This window comes from Haemaphysalis longicornis, unplaced genomic scaffold (genome assembly GCF_048455015.1).
Source record: "Haemaphysalis longicornis isolate Haplotype H1 unplaced genomic scaffold, Haemaphysalis longicornis Haplotype H1 scaffold_8, whole genome shotgun sequence".
Lineage (NCBI taxonomy): Eukaryota > Metazoa > Arthropoda > Arachnida > Ixodida > Ixodidae > Haemaphysalis > Haemaphysalis longicornis.
This window is the reverse complement of record NW_027526445.1, coordinates 74,615,737-74,629,430: the sequence shown is the minus strand read 5'-3', so window position 1 is coordinate 74,629,430 and position 13,694 is coordinate 74,615,737.

The following is a 13,694-nucleotide window of genomic DNA, read 5'->3' as shown; positions in this document are numbered from 1 at the left end:
TCGGACTACGGGAAGCGTTTTTTTCTCTAATTCGTCTCTTTTTATTTCATGCAGCGGCGGTCTTTTGTTCTCTGTTTGTTGTGCTTAATTCGGGAGGTACGGTTATTGCTTTTTTCGTTCATTTATTATTTATGTCCAACCTCCCAAACACATGTGTGCATTTGACTTCCCGTCTTGTAATGAGGCGGCGTGGGAAGGCTAAATGGAACGGTTTTTGCACGCTATGGGCGCCTACATTCATTGTTGGGTTTATTTATTTTTTTCGCATCAAAATTAACCCACTTGGCTCTCATAATTGAGAAAATTCCCGTCTGGCCTTTCTTCTTTGCAGGTATTGCGCATTTCGTACTAACGCAACCTTCTTTTTGCTTCCCAATTGGCTGCACATGTTAATGTTCCCCTCCGCTTCTAACCCTGTACTCCTCGGACGTTTGGGTGGCCTATGGGTTAGGTCGCCGTTTTCACGGCGTAATGTCTCGGGTTCCATTTCCGGAACCTCCCTAATCACATTTCTTTTTTTCTTGAGGCGCGCCCTCCCCACACTTGCTCTTCGGCTCCTTGCATCTTCGCCACTTTCCCTCACACTTCTTGGCCTAGCATTTTCCCCCAGTATACTTCGCCCTTGATGATAGCTTTCTGTTAGCGCTCCACGGCGAAGCTATAAAATTAAACAGCTCAAATAAATATTCAATAAATCTTCATTGAAAACAGCTCAAATATATCTTTCAGCAAGTCGTTGCGTTGCTGCAAGATCCAGATTAGAAGGACTTTGCAGAACTGTGTGGCTCCCACGAAATTTTAGCATATTCTATATTGTTCGTCTAAAATGTTTATGCGCTAAACATTTTACTTTAGGGGTAATATTATACACTTTCTTTTAAGTGACCACAAAGATACTACGTACGTAATCTACCTCTTAATTGCAACAAAGTACAGAGGTAAGCTTCAAATATAAGTATGTAAACGTTGATACTTTAACGCGAAATCTTCAATGCCCTAAGCTTCGTTTCCTAGTGATAGACATGTGCACCTTTTTTTCGGAGTTCCAAACCTTTTGCCAGCTGTCACACTATTCATTTTTTGCAGATTAAAATATAATTCAATCTGATCGGCACAATATGGTTGCGTAATGCGCGGTCATCTGCGGGCAGGCAGATGGGAACAGCAAAGTCTTGTAGCATTTCATTGATAAATAACAGAAATAGCAGGGGCCCAATACATTTCCCTGGGGCACACCAGAATCTACAGGGAAGCGGGAAGATTGGTAGCCCTCCCACACAAACAGCTCTCTATAACTGAGCTAAGGCGAAAACGGATTGGTTAACAGGGGCTATTAAATAAAATATTTATTTTTGTAGCAACTTGGGGTGAGATACCTTATCGAAAGTTTTGGCAAAATCTAAGAATATTATGAGTGTCTGTCCTCGACTATTTATTCTGTACGAGAGATCATGGACAGTTTCAATTAGTTGAGTTACTGTGGAGAGACCCTGACGGAACCCATGTTGGCATTTGTTCAGAAATATGGTAACCATTAAAGTAAAGTAGAGGATAACCACATGCAGCGACGGCGAGAACCGACACGACTAACGTAACTAAACGGGTACAGGAAACAGACAGTGTGGGCGACAGTGACAAGCGACAAAAATTAATACATTGCCGCCAATGTCCTCCATCGTCATCGCTCGTCCCTGCCGATCGAGTGTGGGCTGCTTCCGGCCGGCCATGAGCGAGCGACGGTGGCGGCCCGTCACTGCCGCTGTCGCCTCCCCCGTTGACATAAGTAAATTTCTTTTCGCTTGTCGCGGCCGCCCACATTATTTTTGACGTCGCCAGCCGCCGTCGCTGAGTGAGGTTACCCCTAATAGTTGCTTATATACATGTTCAAGCAGACTACTTCATTGAGGGACTCAGCTCAAGTAATATCGACTAAGTGCTAGTGAGGTTACAGGCCTACGATTTCTAACGTCTGATTTGCTGCCACTTTTATGATTTGAATAACTTTAGCACACTTCCGTGCTCTTGGCAAGGAACATTGGTTAATAAAAGTTTGATATATCACAGGAATTTAGAAACCTACCCTGCATATCTTTGCAAAAATTCATTAAAAGTTCCGTCAGACCCCCTACATTTTTTTAGAATTCAAGTTCAGTAAAAGGTTAAACGCATTCTGTTCATCAATTTTCATAGCTTTAAATGGGGGCCTTAGACATTCATGCGTAAAATTGGGCAGAAAGCCATTATCTTTTGTGAAGGCTGACGAAAACAATGAGTTCAAAGCCTGTGCCTTCTTCAGACCGCTATCTCCCTCCATGGTTTCATGCGAAGTGGCTGGAGGGGAACGTATCTCCAGAATTTTCAGGGGACGCGTTCTCCAGAAAAGATTCGAATGTTAAATAATACAAATTATTTTCTGATTCTTTGACTAGCTATTTCAACACTCGACTCATAATTGGAATGCACCTTTTATAGCCGGGTCGGCAATTCTTTGAAGACGTCATTCGCATTTCTTTTGGCGTGGATTATCTCTCTGATTATCTAGGCATTGTTTTGTTGGAATCGTTTTGGAACAAGGAATTTCACAGTATTTCACCACGTCTAAGAAGAAATTCCATACGTCGTCTGCGCTTGCGCCAGAGTCTCCAAGGCTTAAAACTGTACCCGACGACACTTCGAGGTAATCTACAATAGATACATCATCAGCCAAACCAAAATTTATAGCAGCAACTCTTGAAATACGGAGGTTTCCGCACAGACATGTTTAAAGACATCGAAGATGGTCCGACAGGCCATCTTCGATGTTACAGCTCGTAACAAAAGGCATAGGCGATTTGAAACAAAAAACAATACCCACAAGCGTTAAATTCTCCGCGCACTCTTGTGAATCCAGACACGATTCGACTAAGGTTATAACTAAATGCAATATTCTATAACTGATCACCACTCCGTACTTCCGCCTCCTCTAGAAGAATTGGACACACTATCACCGATCACCACATTACGGTCATTAAATGTAGGTTTACTACAAACTGTTTAAGATTTCTTTTTACCTTTCCTTTTCGTTGATCCAATTGGATCAACGTAAAGGAAATGTTTTCAAACGGACAGACAACCGATTTTTGTCGGGTAGACGTTCTCTAGCTCATATGAAAGCCAGCGTCTTATATAGTGGGATAGCCGCAAACAATTTAAACCGATTGGCGAAAATAATTTTAATTTGGCACTAAACTTTCCGAAACCTGAGAGATGACGGTTCGTAGTGTACAAACGCGACACTAATTATGTGTCCTGGTCACGTGACGTGCAAACCTTGCAGCTACTAAAACTGCCGGAACGTTTATTCACCTACTGAAAACCTTGTGACACCATGTATTTGTATAAGTTTAAATTGTATATATATTTTTAAAGGTTCCTTTAAAATTTTTAAAGACACGCCGCTCGCCGGAATTGGGCTGCCCCCAGTGTGGCTAACTGAACCTCCTTGCCCAGAATCAATGGCAGCGTCCAGTAAAGAGACCCTGTGAAGGAGCTTCTGGCTTGTGTTGTCCGCTGTTTGACAATTCCGCCTGGGTCAGGGGCATTTCTTCTGCAGAAACATCCGTTTCAGGTTTCCAAAAGTGCCAACGGCAGCTAACAAAAAAAAACCCGCCAGAGGATAATCGAATTGCCGATTTCCACAAATGAAGCCTCGTTCATCCCAACAAACGCCGCCTGCGTGAGAAATAGATGGCTGCTTCTAGTGATTAAAAAAACCCAAAGAAATAATAAAGCCTGCAATACACAATTTTTTTAGCTGGGTACAAGTTTTTAAATACCGCTTTTCATCTCACATACAGACAAAAGTATGTTGCCGCGCTACTGGCAGCCATGGTTGCCAGCATTATTTTTGGGAAGACACGTGTGGCTTGTTGATCTAAAAATTTCGATTTAAATAGTTCGAGGGCTCACCAACAACCCTTTCGCATTAACATGCTTTAATGGATGCTCTTTCATCATTTGGGACAGAGAACATACACTCCGAAAAAAATTGGTTGTCTGCCCCTTTATTAGCTATAGCTACCACGCGCCCTACAGTGCGTCGTGTTGCGATTCTGCACGCCGCAACCATGTTCGCGCGTCCTGCAAAGTTTTGCGGGTCCCCCCGGTGTGAAAGAAAGCTTCCCCGGACAAGACAAGCCGCAACGAGCCTGGGAACGGCCGGCGTAGGGCGCCTCGAATCGATGTCGGCGGGATTCAAACGTCGGCAGCTGCAAACGCGGCAAGTTGAGACTTGACCCCGCGGGGCAGACGCCGCATCTGAGACCTCCTCTCTCCCCTCTATCAGACTCAGCGTGCGCTGCTACCACGCTACAACCGACCCGTCACGGACACTGGAAAGAGTGTTGTGTGTGTCGTGTTCGCGCCGTATGCAAAAAGCCGGGGCAGACATTGTTTGACCGTTAGCGCTTTGTGTATAAATACGCGTTCCCAAGCGCAGAAGATTCTTCGTTTTGGAGCAGCGAATTAACGCTGTCACTGTGCTCGAGTCATGCACTGTAACCTCGCCCGTAGGGGTATTTTTCCTGTATTTCTTCGGATTATCTCTCGCCATGCAGTAAACTAATTAAACTTTGCCTTCGGCTTCTGGTCGTCCTCTCCCAGGCAGCAACATTTGCTGGCCCCTCACCCCCACTCTACCACACGCATGACGGAGGCGACGGAACCCGGGGCTGGGGCGCCTTCTCCTATGTAACAGCCGATACTTTCTGATTATGGAATATCCGAGGGGCGTTACTTCAACATCCCCACTCCTGCTATAGCCCCACAGGGGCTGCAGTATGTTTAAATAAATAAATAAATTTGGATGCAGCCATGTTTCTATTGTTGATTGATTGATTGTAGGGTTTAACGCGCCGATGCAACGCAGGCGATGAGGCGCGCTGTAGTGGAGGGCTCGGGATTAATATTGACCACCAGGGGATCTTTAACGTGTGCCGAAATCTCGTACACACGGGCGTTTTTGCTTTTCGCCTACACCAGAAAAGCGGCCGCCGCGACCGGGAATCGAACCCGCGACCTCGTGCTCAGCAGCGCAACGCCTTAGCCACTGAGCCACCGCGGCGGGTGCATGTTTCTGTTGTTACCAATGTGTCTAGATCGTGCTAGATTATAATCATTTCTAGACTACTTTATTTATGCAGCAGGCTCCTTGCATTCAGGTTAAAGGAGTACTGACACTAAATTTCTCGCTTTCAGTTTTTATGCTGTAAAGAATACCTATTGGCCCAGTAATTACGAAAATCGAATCGAAAGCCGTCAGCCGTCAACACAGAATTAATTATAGTACGTTTATTGCAACCAGTTTCAAATTCGGTCGCCGCGCGGGAAAATGGCCGTTCGAAAGCCAGCCTGCAAGCGGGCCAGTCTGACGTCACGGTCTCACCCGTGACGTCAGGGAGGCTCGCCGCATCGTCTGCTACGATTGCACGTGGTCCGCACTCGCCCGACCAGTCGACATGTCGTCTGAATCGTCAGACTCGGATGAGTCGCTGCCACCCGACAGACAGAGCAACTTTATTTGGACAGGCGATTAGGCCGGCGATGTCTTCGCCGTCGTCCATTTTTTAATATCACTGCGGCTCGAACCGGCGCAGACCGTGATAGCAACAGCTTGTCGCCACTCTTCTAATCAATCTGATCGCGAAAAAGAAGCTCCACATGCGAGAAAACAGATGTTAGTGTGGTGAAAAATTGTCCTAGGGGTTGTTATCAGCGCTGAATTTAAAAGCGGCGTTCAGATATTTCCCGCCATGGTAAGCCTACGCTGACCAGCAGCGGAGGTTCGGCGCTCCGACCCAGCACTGCCGGCACCGCGGTGCAGCGAGCGGCCGAAAGATGGCGCCACCTACGCGCTAGAATCAACACAGGCCACGGCAGCCCGGGGCGCGTATTCCCAAACCATATCCTGTAGGGGCCCAGACCGACCACACCCCCTAAGCAGGGGCGCAGCCGATGAGGTTAAAAAATTGCAATTTTTGAACCTCCTTGGACGCAGCACCGTGACGTCTCTACCTATATGTGCGCGACTTCATGCGAGGTGGATTTTTTACTTTTTTTCCCCCTCCCCTCGTTTCGGCTGCTTTGCGGGCGGCCGATGGTTTCGCTCCGCGGGCAACCTGTGTTGTACTATTTATATTTTTATTCCCGCTATTTCTTGTTTATACATTTGTATACTTTTTTGCGTGTGTGTGGCTTACAGTTGAGGCACGAGCTGTGACACAAGGCTTTCGAATTAAAAGGCCAGACACTACAGAAATATATATATATATATATATATATATATATATATATATATATATATATATATATATATATATATATATATATATATATATATATATATATATATATATGTGGTAGCTACCAATGCGTCGCGAGAAACAGACACAAACTGCTCATCTATACCCACCAGTGGATCTCTAAAAGTGACAATTTTTTGCCGCTATTTGGACTCCGAGATCACTATCGCAAAAATAGTGCGCCAAGGAGATAACTTTTTCACTGAGTTTTATCTCTGCTGCGACTACCATGACTTCAAGCTCACGGGCAACTACTCATTAGTCCCAGCGAAAAGAATATACGTATCTGAGTGAGTGTAACACTGCATTAAATGAGAGGCCATGGGGCCCTGGGGGAGCAAGGATGAGGAGAAAAGGGGAAGGTCACAACTTGCACAATGACCACAGTTGCAGTCTTGAGGTCCTAATCGCAAAATGAACACATTAAAGTCAGTCAGTGGCAGCAAAACGCACAGTTCACACTTAAATGTACAGCTCACACTGTGGACAATGCGCTTCACACTGAAAACAGTGCACGCTGCAGACAGTTCACATTGTATACGCCTCGAGCTTCGCGATCGCTGCGCCGCCTGCCGCCGCTTCTCCGCGGCGTTGACGGGATTTGCGCTGCGTGACTGATAGGGGCTCGTGCAGTGTTTTGGTTCTATTTCGCTTCTTTTCGCCTTTCCGCGCCATAAAAAAACTTGTTATGGTGACGACTATAGGCAAAGAGTACGTTTAGGTCACTTAAAAAGCAGCTGCGTCTTCGTAGAGTACGCGATCGCCTGCAAGAGCTACCCGGGGACGCGGTTCTACGCGCTTCGTCACCGGTCTTCCGGGCGTCGGCGACGGCAGCAACATATCACCCATGTCACCTTCAAAACATCAGGCACAAATGAATTCTACTGACGCCTCGTTTAGACCTGATATTGGCACAATGAAAGGTTGGCGTCATTTTGCAGCGTGGACAACGAATGCGGCCTCGTTTCGCATAGATACGCCGCAGAAAAATATGTTTCGGGGATGTGATTACCCAATCCCGGACAATAACTTATGCCTTTTATAAGAATATAAACCATGCGAAAATGTAAAGTATATTCCAAGCCTGTGCGTCGTTAAATATGTGCCCACACACGCCATATAGCAAGAACCAAGGAAATGAAACCACAGAAAAATAAATGCTGTGCCAATGCGGAATTTAGAAACATAATAGCTCTAACGGAAATGAAGAAAAAAAAAACAGTGCAGCTTCTGGCATGCTAAAGACGTTCGTCTTAACATAAGCCAGGTAGGTTTCACTAGACCAACTATACGCGAAATGCACTGCTATTTCGCGAGAAATCGGTAGGGGGGGCCGGGAGGGGGACGCCGTGTACAAATGCGGAGCGGAATCAAGCAATGAACGTTTTAGTAATCCCACACATAAATCTCGTGTTCACTTTCCTTTTGTTTTTCTACTTTAACGAAGAGCCGATCGTACGGCGGACGCATTTTTGGAAGTATACAGGGTAGACTGTTCTACAAGCGATGAAATGTGTCGTTGAAAGAGTGTGGTATGTGATAAGGCCCTCTGATTTCAGTTTCCGGTTTATTCTGTAGGCTCCCTGTGCCATATGACGATATTTCGAAGAAGCATTTAGTCGCGGATGCGGATTATATTGTAAGCCCGTCTCCGCGCTGCTCGCAGAAGATTTATGTAGCAGATGAAAGTCTGCGGGCGCGCACCTCACGACAAGACGACTCTGTCGTGTGCTGATCCCCGAGTATTGTCCATCGTACTTTTGTTGAATATTTCCGAAATTAACACAGACTGGCTTGTAAATGCTGGTGATCAATATCTGAGGTATAATATTGGCAAACGTAACTGGTGTGCTGTCAGGTATGAGCGCTCCGCTGATTATGTAAGCGCACAAAACCGATTTAAATCGTGGTGTATAGCCGTAGCATGAACATATGAGGAACCGGTGGTTACGGAGACACGGCTAGTAAATTCAGGTCAGTGTAACTACAATCGGCTTCATCATACGCCGATTCCGCGACGCTGGCCTACATGACACACACCTGGCGCTTATACAGACCGAAAATACCACACTAAGATCGCGTCGGAAACATTTACACTTTCGTAAACACACCCCATTTGCGAACAGTGACTGCTCCACACAAACATGAATTTCAAACGCCCACAAATGGTAAATCTCAGTCGTGAACGTGCCGCAAAAGCAGCGGCGGCACTGGGGAGCGGGGCGCGGACTCCCGCGCCTGCTTTCGAAAGGGGCCGCTAGGGGGATTTCAGTGGCGCCCCTACAGGCCGCGCTCGAGGCGTATACCGAACGGGGAAGTCGGCCAGGCTGCTACACCAATTTGTAGAGTCTGTTTTCAAGGGCGTACTCGGTAATTGCTTCTAGTGCGGTGGGATCGTCACGGACCCGACTAACATGCTCCTGTTCAGTCGCAGGGGCGGGACCTAGAGTTAAAAGCTGGTGGCGATTACGGTCGAATAATGGACAGAGCCAAATTTAGTGGTAACGATTTGGTGTGCCTTCCCGATTACAGGGATGGCGTCAGTGCCATTCGGATCCTGCTAGAGCTGTCTATTTATAAATAACGTATCTTATGCAGCAAAATCTCTGTGTGCACGAAGCACAAATTGTTAAAAATAACTAATCGACATTGGCAACAGCGTGAGTGGTAGCACGCATGATTACTGATATCAAACTCGGCCTGGTGGCTTCAGTGAAGAGACTGTGGTCAATAGCCCTGTACAGAAGACATATATCAAACTCCTCGAGTACTTCAGTTGCTGTACAATCCAACTATTACTTAGCCCTTGGTTGGTATATATTTTCGATATTGTTTCCCTAAATTGTTATGACCAGCAGTGCAAATTATGCAGAATTCATGACCGAGTGTAAAACGTGTACGTTTGAGCTGGTGTCTTTCTTATCAATGTATGACCCTTGCAAGAACGATTCACACATTCCATTGCTGTTAACAAAATGTCAATGTTTTGCTTAGTGGCACTGTTCCTGATAAAGAATAATGCAACGAAGTTAATGTTAACGAAATTCAATGTAATAGTGCTTATGAAAGTGCCAAAATGTAGCATCTCATGCAGCTGTAATATTTCGCAAGAGTAGGACAGTTTGTAAATGGGTAATTGGCTGCCTTTCTTGTAATCATTACCTGCAGCACCGAATCGTGTTTTGAGGTGTGTAATAGTGAAATCTCAATTGTATACCCTTCTGTGTGCTGTAGAATGAGCCTTCAATGAGGGTGTTTGCTTTCCGGACCATGTATAATTGCCACATGCGCGTGAAAGCGTCCATCCGCGCGCGCGCACTTCGAGCACCGAGTCGAGCGCTTATTTAGGAACACGATCGGAGGTCAGTGCCAACATGCAAATGCGCAAGAAGAGCGCGGAGAGATCAGGGGCTCAAATACAAAAGGTTAGCTTCTAACACATGTGCGTCAGCTTCCCCAGCGCTGCAGGCCAGCCCCGCCCACGGAGCGAAACCGTCGGCCGCCTGCCAAGCAGTCGAAATGAGGGGAGGGGCAAAAAAGAAAAAAATCCACCTCGCATGAAGTCGCGCACATCTAGGTAGAGACGTCACGGTGCTGCGTCCAAGGAAGTTAAAAAATTGCAATTTTTTTAACCTCTTTGGCTGCGCCCCTGCTTAGGGGGTGTGGTCGGCCTGGGCCCCTACGGGATATGGTTTGGGAATACGCCGCCCGGGGCCTGTTGGTCACCTGTCTTGGTGACTAGGGGCCTGTCTAGGGGCCTGTCTTGGTCACCGATCGCTGAAACGGCAATTATCGCCAAAATAAAGCTCAGTATGCGAAAAAGGGGATAATAATGTGGTGAAAAGTTCTGTAACGGATGGTCATTCGCAGTTGTACAGACACCGGCGATCAAATATTCGCTACGACACTGAGCCTAAAGCTCCCAACACCCAAGCTGACCCGACCAACGCCGAGCCCGCTGGCTTGGGCGACAGTTCTTGCGGCCGCCGCCGCGCACGAACTCAGTCCACGTTTAGCGCTGCATGTCGTCGCGTGGAAAATAATGCATCCTGGCGTCATCGTCGATTTGCTCGGACAGGCTTCCACGAGCAGTACTTCGCATTCCGCGAGCTTGCCATAGCACAGCTTGGGCGAGCTCGTCGACGCGCACCGCCGCGTCGCCGCGGTGCCGGCACCGCGCAGTTTTCGGCACCAGTGCAAGGGAACATCATGCGCCGTCCACGAACTGAAGAGCAAAGACGTCGAACACGCAAAGTGCGCAAAGTTTACAAGCATTGCTCACACAGCTACACCCGTACGTCTCCTGCCCAAACGAATACCACCGACAACAGCAGCGCAGGATATCGTTTCCAGTTCCGAAAACGACTATATGACGTCACCCTGAACCGGCCAGACACGCCGGCCGATGTTTCGTCACGCCGAAAACGATTTCGCTAGTGCTGCCGATTTGTGGAAGCTCGCGGCCGGGACTATAAAAATCGATTTTAGATGTGATTCCGGCCTCGGATCGCTGCAAACATTTCTGTGAGGCATCTGTACAAACTAATGAAGCCAATTATATCATTTTTAGGCGTCAAAATTTGGTGTCAGTACTCCTTTAGGAATTTTAAAGCATCCGGGCTTGTTTTCATCGAGTCGGTCGTTGTTTGAAGCCGAACGAAGCGTGGCCACAGAAGCTGGGTACGCGTATCGGCGACTGTCGACTTCATCCCTGGTATAGAGCGTACTGTGAACCTTTACCTTGTCAAAAGCTTACGTCACCCTGGTTCCGGTTTCCCGTCTTTGCTGTCGAGTTCCACAAGTTTTTTCAAACAGCTGTTACCCTTTTAGAGAAATCTTGCCCGCTGAACGGGGTTCCCTTTTTTCGAATAGTTTTTGAATATTTTGGATTTTCCGCCGAAGACTCCTGCTCGGAGTATCACTGGCCGAAAAGGAGAGGGCGAGGGCAGGTTTGCGTTAGTCAAAGGTACCTTGCACTGAAATTTTCGATCTCTTGAAAATATTGTTTCCGTATGGTCCGCGTAAAAAGGCTGCAAGATAAAAATATGACAGCTGATATACCCACGTTCAAACCGCAAATCAGAATTTTGAAACCGCAATTGAGAAGAGCGCCGCCATTACGGGAAGGCTTAGCGAGCAGCGAAACAGCCAGAACTTCGCGCAATCGCTACTCGCACGCGGCAGCCCCAGGAGTAGGGCGCACCGCGGAGCTCGACCGGTTGTCCTGGCTGGCCGGACGACCAAGCACTCGGCCGGACGTGTATCACTTCCGCTTCAAGCGCGAGACACATGGACGATTGGTGCATGCGAATCGCATGCGACTGATCGTTACGACTGTCGCCACTAGTCGTACGCGTGAATTTGAGACACATGGCCCGATGCGCGCGTGCGACGCGTCGTCGGCGCTGCTCCGCGCACTGTTTTTGCTCCATGGTCAACTACGACGATCGCTGAGGTGAATTTGTAGATTCCGCGCATCGTTCGCAAGAAATTGATAAAGCAGGCAATCGTGAAGCGTTTTCTGCCTTCGGAAACAGTCCGCGTACACGCCGGCCGCGTCTACCAGCTCGGCACAGTCAGCGGCTCGAACCGGCGCAGACCACGGTAGCAACCGCTGGTCGCTGCTCTTCCGAATCAATCTAATCGCTAAAAAGTTACACATGCGAGAAAGTAGGTGTTAGTTCGGTAAAAAAATTGTGCTAGGGATTGTTATCAGGGCTTATTTTAAAAGTGGCGATCTGTTATCTGCCCCGATGCCAAGCCTACGCTGACCGGCCGCGGAGGTTCGGCGGTAAGACTGACCGGTCGCCGCGGCGCGCGGTGCCCCGAGCGGCCGAGAGATGGCGCAACCTGCGCGGAAGCATTGAAACAGGCTATGCAGATGTCTTGGTCACCGATCACTCAAACGGCAGTTATAGCTGAAATAAAGTTCCACATGCGAGAAAGGGGATGATAGTGTGGTGAAAAGTTGTGTTACGGATTCTCCAGCGCAATTGCACAGATAGCGGCGATGAAATATCCGCAAGGATGCTAAGCCTTAAGTTCCCATCACCCGAGCCGACCCGAGCAACGCAGGCCGGTTGCGGGTGGTTGGGGCTCAGCGGGCTCTCATTGCTGTGGCCTGACGACGATCCCAACGATGGCACGACTGCATCTGGCTTGCCAGTCGCACGTCGTGAGCCTTTTCCGGCCAGCGAGCGACGCCAAAACCGGTCCTAACGATCAGTCGCATGCGAATCGCGTGCACCAGTCGTCCATGTGTCTCGCGCTTCATGGCTGGTTGAACAGTCCACCGGAAGGTGCAGCGTCATCTGCTGTGAAGCTATTTTCAACGTTTCTAGCTGAGTAACAGGGCATTTCACAGGGCTACCAGTCATGTCCCAGTCGGTCGGTGGTACGTACTCTACTTCCGAAGTAAATTTCCCCGAGGAGAAATTTCAGTGCACTTGGCCTTTAACCTGGGCGGCGGACGAGAGCACTATGTAGGGGTTTTGAACTGTAGCGGAGCCATGTACTACATTCAAAACAAAGAAAATGAACCCGTATCTGCTTACTTCGTTGCAAACGTCGTCGCAAGACGAGTCTTGTGCCGCCCCTGCCATGTAACCATATTCTCTCACCCTCCCCCCCCCTCCATCCACCTCTCATGCCCTTGCTCTCCCATCTCGCTCCTCCAGCAATGAACACGGCTGAGAATTCATTTTTCCCAGGTATGCTCATGCAGCATCTATTAGAACCTTTTGCTACTGCTGGACTGGTAATGCTGCCACATGGTGTAGGCTTCGGCGCTATTCCTTTTTGTATTTTTGGGTCAAAATATTCTTTTGAACGTGCATTTCTTATTTGCTATCGAAAATATACGGCCCACGCCTATTTTAAATTATAGAACATTGCCTAGTGCTAGTTATGAATTGCTGTTCTGCCTCAAATATGCCTGTTTTCCTTTTGCTGAACAATAACGACATATATGAAGTCTGCTGCCATATTTAGTGATCTAAAATTGTTAAGCCTACATAAAAACTTCTCGCTTCCAAATTCTTTCATCTTAGGCCGGTGACTGAATCGAGAGACAGGCACCCCAATGTTTTCGGGTTTAAGTGCTCCAAAAAACACTACCTTCTTTTTAAACCCCAATAAAAGCGGTCCGATATGCCCCACTCTGCCGACAGCATGAAATTGAGCCAGGGTTAGTCATTGGGAAATCTGAAGCCCTCAGTCGAAGCCAAGATGCGGGCTTTGAGATCTGAACCCATTCAGCACAAAATATTCTGTAATGATTGCCCCTACTCTCCACATGCACACAAAATACGTCCACCAGCAGCAAGGCCTCCCACCTAGCTCTTTTTACCATGTTTA